Here is an 11,158-nt window from a genome sequence, read left to right as displayed (position 1 = left end):
AAATCTTTGGACTGGTTTTCATTGCAATGAGCAGCATCTGATGACTTTATTTTCAATGTTTATTTCATTTATTTAATACTGATTATTAAAAAGAAATGTGTCACAAGGCCGAACATACTTTTCTAACTACACATCACCGAATCTTCCTTTCCGTTTGGGGACACAGTCAGCCCTCCCACCTCACCCCCCCACCCCCCCCCCCCCACACACACACCTCACCCACACAGATGGTACATCTCTCCAATTCATGCACAGGCTTTAGGTTATGCTACTGTCCCTTCCATGTGTTACTCCACACTTCTACTTCCAAAATCAAGCATTCCTCTGATAGGTAATTTGCAGAGGCTTTCCTGTTGGATTGCAGCTTGCAACAGAGATGGGAATAACACAATATAGAAAGTCAAACATTTTAAAAGCTAATAAATGCAGAAGGAATAATAAAATATAATCACTCTGCAATCCCTAACAAATAATGGATCTAGGCCAATGGTACAGAACTCAAGAGCATATTAGAATCACCTGGAGAGCTTTTAAGACATATCAATAATTGGGTTCCATCCCAGAACAATTAAAAAGGAAATTCTGCAAGTGAGACATGTGTTTTAGTATTTAAAAAAAAAATACTTCCCCTGTGATTCTAATGTGCAGTCAGGTTTGAGAATCACTTAATGAAAGGCTCATGGAGAACTATAATGGATGGATCAGGCTGACCTGAATTCACTAGCCAATTAGTCAAACTTAACAAAACAAAATTTTATTTTGAAAAATTTCAAACACATACAAAAGTAGAGAGATTAGTATAATGCATTACCACATGACCATCGCCAAGCTTCAACAAGTAGCAACTCGTGGCCAATCTTGGTCTATATCCACCACCCGCATTCATATCCAAGAATATTTCATAAGTATTTATCCAAGAATGCTTGTTTATGTGGTATTGGGTACTCCCATCAGGAAGCACATGCTGTCTGAATGTCTCTCTCTTCCTGATGTTTAACAACCACTAATCATTGCCTGGGTTATTTCACTAGAGGTTGCCAAAAGGTGATATTCTCTCATTCCTTCTGAAGTTATTAGTTGGCATCCTTCTGTAAATCTCTGGCCAATTATTTAGTTACCCTGCAGTGCAATTTGTACAGAAAAGGCCCACTGACCAATCTTAACACCACAAAGAGAAACAAGACCTTATGTAACTCCTGGTGGGCTGCAATAGGAGGTACACAATAACACTATGAGGTTTTCTTGCCAAAAAGTAGGACCTGAAATCTGAAAAAGCCTGTAATCTAAATACCAGTTTATTAAAGGACAACACAGGGATGGAAGAAGCAAAATCCAGTACGTAGGAAATGTTACAAATGAATAGGTTGCTTCAACAAGTAAAATACAGAGGAAAAAAAATAAAGAGGGATGCCATAAGGAGATTAAATGAGATATAAGAGATGTCAACCAAATGTCACGTGTAGCTTGTTTGGATCTGGATTTGGGCAAACTGAAAAGGAGAACTGGGAAAAAAAGAGACAACTGGGGAAATGTAAACACTGACTGGATAGATGGTAACATGAAATGCTTATTAAATTGATATTTTAAAAAGGAATTATTGTGTTTTATAAATGCAAACAAGTATTTAATAGACAAAACGGAACATCCAGATTTGCTTTCAAATAATCTAGTGAGGTGAGCGTAAGAGCCACCCAACAGAGTTGGGAATTCGGTACAGTATCTTGTTTCAATGTGTGGAAGTTTCCACAATAAAAAGTTAAAAAATGAGCCAAATGATCAAAACCCACCCAGTAGGTCGGAAAGTAATCAGAAATTACTTTATTTAATCAATGGTTCATGTTTTGTGGCATGCACCATTCTATGCACCAGGAATTCAATGTGACCAGACCGGATTTGGTCCCTGTCTTCTTGAACATAAAACCAGCCACTTGCTTTCTCATGGCTATGATCCACCTTGGACCAAGTGCACATTCCAGTGGAGAACACAGCACACGACCACAGTACTGTCACCTGACACTCCCGACCAGTGGTTCTCGTCCCGGCAGGATATCCCAATCACCTGGTGATTCTGGGGACTCAGCACTGGGAAGGCTCCCAAAAGATTCTAAAGGCTGCCGGGTTGAGAACCAGTTTCCATACAGGCAGCGCCAACCCTGCAATCACCCTGTGATCTAGGTAGGGCGCATACTGCCTTCCTCCATTTTGGAAATGAAAGAACCGTGGCCCGGAGACAAATAGATGCCAACGCCGAGTCAGGGCCACAGGCCAGGTCTCCGACCACCAGCGAGCCCAGGCTCGCCCTCAAGTCAATGTCAATTTCCCAAAGGAGGGGTGGGCGGGGGCTCCCGCCTTGGGGTGGGGGTGGGGGGGTGGAGGACAGGCTAGGCGCGTCCTCGTTCCCGGGCGCTCCCCGGGCCTGGGTCCTCCATTCCGGCCCGGCCCTCGAGTCCGGAGGAAGCGCGCCCGCCCGCGCGGCTCGGCCCACAAGGCGAACGCGGACAGACGGCGACGCAGACCCTGGCCCGCCCCTCTCCGGCGCTCCCCGTCCCACTCACCCACTACCCGAGGCCCGCGGCAGGAGCCGAGGGAGGCGCAGGCCCGCGGCAAGGCCCAGCCGTCCACCGGGCGGCGCCGGCGCGGGCGGAAGTGCCCCGCGGGCTGTGGCCGCGTGTGGCCGCTCTAGGATGCGCCGGAGGTCCGCACTCGGTGGTGCCGGGCCTGGCCTGGCCGGGCCGCGTGGGTGAGCTCCGCACCGATGGTAGGGGCCCTCTAGGTCCGCGTGGGTACCCGTCGGCCTTCATTCGCCCGCAGAATTCTCTGGGTAAAGGTGGTAGCGGTCACCTGTGAGGACCACAGCGCCCAAAGGAGAAACGTGTAATGTTTTCCAGCGTGCTCCCAGATGAGTGTTGTCCCTAATGCTTTGTTGCTGCATATGTTTGTGTAATTTCTAGTCTTGCGCTGAAATAAATCTTTCTTTTAATCACTAAATCTAAACGTTTAAGCCTACGATGCCTTAAGAGAAAGCAATGTGCCTTTGAATCAGAGTTCATAGCAGCATTACTATAGATCCTGAGAACTCCGTTCTATTCCACTTTATTTAGGGATACACAGGATATCTGCTTTCACACAAACATTGCTGGTGTGTTCTCTTTGTGCACAGCATAGCCTGCTGGACAGGACAGCGAAAAACCCAGACTTGCTCTGTGCAGAAACTGCACGTGGTGATTACCACAAGGGCAAAAAACTTGGCTTAAATTCCAACCTAAAAAAAAAAAAAAAAAAAAAAAGGTATCTTAAGCTCCTATGCAGTGCCAGATGGCCCTGAGTTTTGCTAGACATACTTGAGATGGTCAAAGCATCCAACAGTTTCATAACAGGAATAGAGGTGCTGGGACTGTGGGGGTGGGTTTTGGAACTACCAGGAGAGAGGACTCAAGAACCCTTTTGCCCCACCCCGACTGTTTTATCCAATAGACCATGGCATAATTTACTTTTTGGCTTCTTCAAAGCCTTTATTCAAGTATTAATTGAGTTCCAGCTCTGTGGATGGTATTATTTTTGATGCTGAAATAATTTTTTGAGTATGTCATAGTCCCTGGCTTTAGGAGCATACACTGAGGCTGGAAAAATATGTCTTGGGAAGCCACCAACTCACAATATGAGGGAACAAACAAGAAGATGAAATGAGTGACAAAAATATAGAAAAAGAGAGATGACTAGATATGCAGTTAGTTAAGAAAAGGAAGGGTTTGAGCTGGGTCCAGTAGGATGGTTGAGACTTGGATTGGTATTTTGGAAAAGGAAAAAAATAAGTTGGATTTGGTCATGTGGGGTCTGCCTTAGCAAAGTATTAAACACCAGAACTTGAACTTTATTTATCCTGATACTTGCTTAGCTCAGGAGGGCCCAGGAAGACACACATCATTCTACAGCGAGGTCTTGGTCACAACTCAGCTACGGGTTACCCACAGCAGTACCCTCCATGGACTTATCTGCCCCAGAACTTCCTGCCTACCCATCAAGGCTTCCTACAACTCCTCTTCCCAACTCCTCTTCTCTTCCCATTAGAGAATCATGGGTAGAACTTTTTGCTTATTTTTAAAACTTTCCATTATGGGAAATTTTAAACATATAGAAAAGTTGGGAAAATGTCTAATGAACTTTAATGAATAGTGATCACTCACCTTCAATAGTAACATCTGGTCCATCTTGTTTCACCTACAACCAACCCCTCCCCCTTCAAAAGCAACAAAAACCTGGATTATTTTCAAGCAAATTCCAGACACAATATTACTTTATCTATAAATAGTTCTATAAGCATTTAAGAATCCTCTGTTGCGGGGCGCCTGGGGTGGCTCAGTCAGTTTAGCACCTGACTCTTGGTTTCCCCTCAGGTTATGATCTCGCGGTTTGGTGAGTTTGAGCCTGGCATCAGGCTCTGTGCTGACAGCATGGAGCCTGCTTGGGATTCTCTCTCTGCCCCTCCCCTGCTCATGCTGTCTCTGTATCTCTCAAAAATAAATAAATACACTTAAAAAAAAAATCTTTTTTTTGGTAAAGTCTTATCACTACATAATGATGATAGGCAGTTGAGTATATAAATATAAAAGATAAATTTTTTGTTATATGATCATAATATTATCATAAGGAGACAATAATTCCTTAATATCAAATATCCATTCATTGTTTAAATTTTCCTGATCATCTCATAACTTTTTGAGGCTCATTTGTTCAAATCAGAAAATAAAAATACACAATAAAAACATTAAAAATCTCTTAATGTTATTGTCTCCCCTGAAAAAGTTAGCAATTCCTTCATCTAATTTGTTAAAATACCCAGTTACTTATTAATATCATCTAATAACTGTTCAGTGTTCAATTTTCCCTAATTATTCCCAAAGAGTCTCATATGTAGTTGGTTTGTTTGAACCAGGATTCAAAAAAAAATGTTTATACTGCATTTAGTATGAGTTTCTAAAGTTTCTGTTAAACTTTGATGGTTTCTTTTCCCTCTCCTTTTTTCTTGCCATTTATTTGTGGAAGAAATTGGGTCACTTATACTCTAGAGTTTCTGAAATTCTGGACTTGGCTGATTCCGTCTCCATGTAACATGTTTCTCTATCCCATGCATTTCCTATCACATGGGAGTTAGATCTAGAGGCTTGTTCTAGGCCTTTTAGTGGGCAGAGCTAATAAATACATATTTTTAAAAGTAAAATAAATCGGGGCACCCGGGTGGCTCAGTCGGTTGAGCATCAGACTTCAGCTCAGGTCATGACCTCACGGTCTGTGAGTTCGAGCCCCGCATCAGGCTCTGTGCCGACAGCTCAGAGCCTGGAGCCCGCTTCGGATGCTCTGTGTCTCTCTCTCTCTCTGTCAAAAATAAATAAACATTAAAAAAAAAAATTTAAGTAAAATAAATCATGAATTCATACTGATTTTTTCAATTTAGTTACAAGATTACAGAGTTTTTACTTAATTTGTTTAGTTTTATACTGATGTCACTTAAATAAAAAATCTTGTTTCCTTGGGACCCCTGGGTGGCTCAGTCAATTGAGCATCCTGCTCTTGATTTCAGCTCAGGTCATAATTTCATGGTCATGAGATTGAGCCCTGCATGGGGCTCTGAGCTGGACGTGGAGCCTGCTTAAGATTCTCTTTCTTCCTCTGCCTTTCTCCAACTCACATGAGCGCTCTCTCTTGCTTGCTCTCTCTCAAAAAAAAAAAAAAAAAAAAAAAAAAAAAAATCTTGGTTCCTAATGACATTAGCATAATTTGATTTGGCTCCAGGAGAGTAACTTTAGCAAACCACTGTATATATCACAGTAGGTATATACAGTCAAAAACCTATTTTTAGGTTTCTTAAGAATTATTTTTTTCAGGGCACCTCGGTGGCTCATTTGGTTAAGCCTCTGACTTTGGCTTAGGTCTTGGTCTCATAGTTTGTGAGTTTAAGCCCCAAGTTGGGCTCTATGCTGACAGATTGGAGCCTGGAACCTGCTTCAGATTCTGTGTCTCCCCCTCTCTCTGCTCCTCCCCAGCTCACACTCTGTCCCTCTGTCTCTCTCAAAAATATTTAGAAAAAAGAAAAAAGAATTATTTTTTCCATGTTGTTATGCCACCAACCTGATATACAGTTAGATTTTTTACTTATTTTCCATTTTTAGGTACTGCTTTTTAAAATTTGTTTTAAATTATGTAAATTACTTACATGGGTTCCAAAGTCAAAATCATATTCAGAAAAATATTCCTTCCTTCCATAGGTGACACTTTACTTTAAAAAAATATTTTTAATATATTTTCTTAATATTTTATTCATTTTTGAGAGAGAGGGAGAGAGAGGGCGTGGGAGGGGCAGAGACAGAGGGAGACACAGAGTCCAAAGCAGGCTCCAGGCTCTGAGCTGTCAGCACAGAGCCCAACACAGGGCTTGAACCCACAAACTGTGAGGTCATGACCTGAGCCTAAGTCGGGCACTCAACTGACTGAGTCACCCAAGCGCCTTGACGCTTTACTTTTTTAAATTTATTTTTTATTTTTGTAAATGGGGGGTGGGGCAGAGGGAGAGGGAGAGAGAATCTTAAGCAGGCTCTATGGCCAGTGCAGAGCCCAATGCGGGACTCCATCCCACAACCCTGGGATGACCTGAACCGAAATCAAGAGTCAGATGCTCAACCAACTGAGCCACCCAGGTGCCCTGGTGATACTTTATTAAAATTAGTTTTAGAGGAACTTCCAGTATGACAGCATGAGGTGCCTATGGGCCCATTCCCCAGGAAAACTGGTTAAAATGATAAAAACAAAATCACCTCGAGTCTCTGGAAATTGTCCTAAGGACATTCAGCAAATGAAGAAACATTATTTCAAAAATTCTACCAAAATTCAGCAGAAACAGTGAGAGTTTATAGTATTTGAACTGAGACCTGGTTCCCCCCTTTTCTCTCCCAAATCAGTGAGACTGAACCTCCACGCCAGACTGGCACAACCAATAACACAAGACTCCTCCCAGCTCACAGTCAGGGGGGCTGTCTTCCAGGAAGGGCTAGCATATCGGTGTTTCTCATGCTGCCCCAGCTACTGGTTGGTGAAGCTAAATTCTAGGCAAGTGTAGCGAAGAGGCAGGATGGAGGCTTTGGCTTAGACGTGGCTTAGCGAGAGTACAAGGGTCCTGATTGCCCTTGGCCTGGCTCATAAAGTGGTGGTTCCATGAGGGAGCGGCCAACCAAGAAGACCTGAGGTCTCTACTCCACTCCTCAAGGGCCCAGTTCCTAAATTGGGGATGTCACTGAGTGAGTAGCATGCCATTGTCTCCAGTTCCAGAGCCTTGGCAAAAATGTTTTGCCTGGGGGGAGAAGCAGACCTAAAATCTACCTGTTAGGGGCATTAGGTGGCTCAATAGGTTGAGCGTCCAACTCTTGATATGCGCTCAGGTCAGAATCTTATGGTCATGGGATGGAGCCCTGTGTTGGGTTCCATGCTCAGCATGGAGCCTGCTTAAGATTCTTTCTCCCCCTCTCTCTCTGCCCCTCCCCTGCTTACACTCGCTGTAAGAAAAAAAAAAATAAAACGTGTATTTTGGGGCACCTGGGTGGCTTAGTTGTTTAATGTCTGACTTCGGCTCAGGTCGTGATCTCACAGTTTGTGAGTTCGAGCCCCACATCAGGCTCTCTGCTGTCAGCACAGAGCCCACTTCACATCCTCTGTCCCCCTCTCTGTGCCCCTCACCCAGTCATTCTCTCTCAAAACAAACTTTTTAAAAAATGTATCTTTTAATCTCTTCCACCGTATTAGTTTTACTTGCAATAGAGTGTGGAGACATTCAAGCTTAAGGACACTTACAAAATGAATGGAAATGATGGTGAAAGGGAACTGGGAGGAGATTGGTAGAATCATTAGACATACAGGCTAAATTGTCAGCAGCTAGTTTTCCTAATAAGGGACAGTGGGCACAAGACAATGGAAGGAGCCTACCTGAGGTCAGAACAAAATTCAAACAGTAAGAGAAACTGTCCCTCCAAAGGAACTCAAATTTGATTGCTTTAGTCTATGGGGCAATCTATGCCCTGGATATTGTTGAAAATAATAAAGCAATCAGCTGGCAATCAGAAAGCTTAACAGATTGGTATAGTTAGGGAAAGAGACAAAGAGAGCCCTGTCAAAACCACTGTCAGCCCAGGATGACAGTGGGCCTAAAAAGACTGTGTCTCCGAAGGGCAAATATCAGAGGCTTAACTCTGTAGGCAGACGGGGTTAGGGGAAATAGGCTCCAATAAAAGAATCCAGCAGTCATTAAACAAATAAGCAAGCAAATAACAATAACAAGTTTCAGAAGTGGTAGGTGGGCAATACCCAGACTTGCTACAATATATTATCTAAAATATGCATTCTCCAACAACAACAAAAACAATGTGGGAAATATAAAGAAAGTGGAAACTATGACCTGTATAATAGAAAGCAGGCAACAGAAACCGCCTGTGAGAGTGACCCAGGTGTTAGATTTATCAGACGAAGCTATCCAAGTAGCCGTTATAAATATGTTCAAAGAACTAAAAGAAATCATGATTAAAGAAGCAAAGGGGGCACCTGGGTGGCTCAGTCAGTTAAGCAACTGACTTTGGCTCAGGTCACGACCTCATGGTTCCTGGGTTTGAGCCCCACATTGGGCTCTGTGCTGACAGCTCAGAGCCTGGAGCCTGCTTCAGAGTGTGTGTGTCTCCTTCTCTTTCTGCCCCTCCCCCACTCACATTGTCTGTCTGTCTCTCTCTCAAGAAGCAAATACATTGAAGCAAATACATGTGAAAAAGCAAAAAGCATCAGTAAAGATGCACTCCTTGCAGCAAGTTATTTTTGGAAAGAAGTTCCAAATAGCACATCTCCTTGGCTACCACAACCCTGTATCGGGATACAAATTTCTTCCTCATTCCTTTTTACAGTTATCTAATACTGAATGGATTATACTGTAGTTTATTCAGTCTTCTGGGTTGTTTACAGTCTTTTGCTATAATACGTGTATAAGTTATATTTTTTTTATTTTTGCAAGTGTATCTTTGACATAGATTCCTACAAGTGGGATGGCTCGACTAGTAACTACATGTATAATTTTGCTAGACAATGCCAGAATTACCGCTCTGGGTGTTGTGTCATTTGTCTCACATTAGCAACGTATCAGAGTACCTTTATCCTGAGAGCCTCACCACCATTAATGTTATCAAAGTTTGGGGTTTTTGCCAATCTAACATCTTAGTGTAGTTGAAATTTGCATTTATCTTTCAACTCATGCTATGTTGGGTATGTTTTCATAAGTTTAAGGGTCATTTGCATTTTTTTCTGTGAACATTTTGTGCATATCTTCTGTTCAGTTTTTTTTTTTTTTATTTTAATGGTCTTTTTCTTCTGAATTTTTAGGTGCTTTCTATATATTAGGGATACTAACTCTTTATGATATACGGTGCAAATATTTTCCAAATTTGTCATTTGTCTTTTTACATCGCTTAACAGCATGAACTTTTGAGTCAAAAGACAGTTTCAGTCTGGATTTTTTGTGTCTGCTCTTGCCTCAAACCTTTGTTACAAAGGCTAAATGGTGTTTGTTGAAAATGCTTTGCAAAGTGTTATTCAAATGTGAGTCATTCCAAAGTGATACCTAGCACATCTAATAATATGATTTACACAGGTAGGAGAAAGGTGCCTTCTCTTTTTTCTCTCATTCTCTGGTTAGAGGTAACCTTGATGTAATATAATAGTGGTCTTCTCAAATCAGTAAACTAACCTACCTATCATTACATCTACAACTGTAACTGACCTGAAATTAAGGGGGAAGGTTAATGACTCTAATGACAAATTCGTAAAAGCAGTGGGCAAGTTTCAGAGCCCACAAAGTGATAACATGGCAGGCTCCGTGACTTTATTTTTATCACTCAAATTATATTTAGAAACTTTTTTGCTCATCATTCAATTATTTGAAATCAAGCACTGCTTAAACCTATATAGAGAAGGAGCCCCGAACTGGGTGAGAAAGAGATTTTGAGACTGCAAAATACATACAAGACATGATCCAGCTCTTGACTTGCTCAAAGTATTGTTGGATGGGCAAATATGAACATACTTATAAGTAGCTGACATCTTAATTGGATGTCAATCAGAATTATTGGTTACAAGCATAGAACCAACTTTGGCTAATTTAAATTACAGAATGAAAGCAGAGTGGAGAGCCCACAAAATTGACAGAAACCATGAACTAATGCAAGCAGCAGAAACCACATGCAAGGTCTTGCCTCAGTATCCTCTTAGGGCACTGCCATTGACCAACCATCACTTGATACTTGACCACTGTTCTTGGCAGCCATGAGGTAGGGCAATGGAAGATCTTCCCCCCACCAGCTTTGGCTTCTGCAGAGGAAGAAAGCACATTCTATCTACCCTGCAACACTATACATAGAGGGGAGGTGATAAGTTCCGTGGAGAAAAATAGGGAGGAGAGAGAATGCTGGGGAGTTTGGGCTGCAATTTTTAAAAGGGTAAGTTAGAGGGGTGCCTGGGAGGCTCAGTCGGTTAAGTGTCTGACTTCGGCTCAGGTCACGATCTTGTGGCTCATGAGTTTGAGCCCCGCGTCGGGCTCTGTGCTGACAGCTGGGAGCCTGGAGCCTGCTTCGGATTCTGTATCTCCCTCTCCTGCTCCTCCTCCGCCCACACTCTGTCTCTGTCTCTCAAAAATGAATAAACATTAAAAAGAAGAAAAAGGTGAGTTAGAGAAAGCCTCACTGAGAAGTGACATCTGAGCAAAGACCTAAAGAAGCAAGTAGAGAAGATGATGTCAAGAATGTTCTGGCAGGGGCGCCTGGGTGGCGCAGTCGGTTAAGCGTCCGACTTCAGCCAGGTCACGATCTCGCGGTCTGTGAGTTCGAGCCCCGCGTCAGGCTCTGGGCTGATGGCTCGGAGCCTGGAGCCTGTTTCCGATTCTGTGTCTCCCTCTCTCTCTGCCCCTCCCCCGTTCATGCTCTGTCTCTCTCTGTCCCAAAAATAAAAAAAAAAAAAAAAAAAAAAAAAAAAGAATGTTCTGGCAGAGGATGCAGCAAATGCCAAGTTCTGTCTGGAGTTTGCTCGGGTGCTCAAGACAAGTATGGCTGAATGAGAGCAGGGAGGGTAGCAGGTGAGGTCA

At 42.8% G+C, this 11,158-nt stretch overlaps 1 protein-coding gene across 1 annotated transcript in view; it reads right to left on the bottom strand.

Annotated features, from left to right (window-relative positions):
- ME2 (malic enzyme 2) overlaps window positions 1-11,158 on the bottom strand; it is a 73,075-nt gene that overhangs the window by 930 nt on the left and 60,987 nt on the right. The window lies entirely within an intron of this gene.

Source organism: Panthera onca, chromosome D3 (genome assembly GCF_046562875.1).
Source record: "Panthera onca isolate mPanOnc1 chromosome D3, mPanOnc1 haplotype 2, whole genome shotgun sequence".
NCBI lineage: Eukaryota > Metazoa > Chordata > Mammalia > Carnivora > Felidae > Panthera > Panthera onca.
Note: the sequence above shows the minus strand (reverse complement) of the source record. Positions and strands in the feature narration are given on the sequence as shown.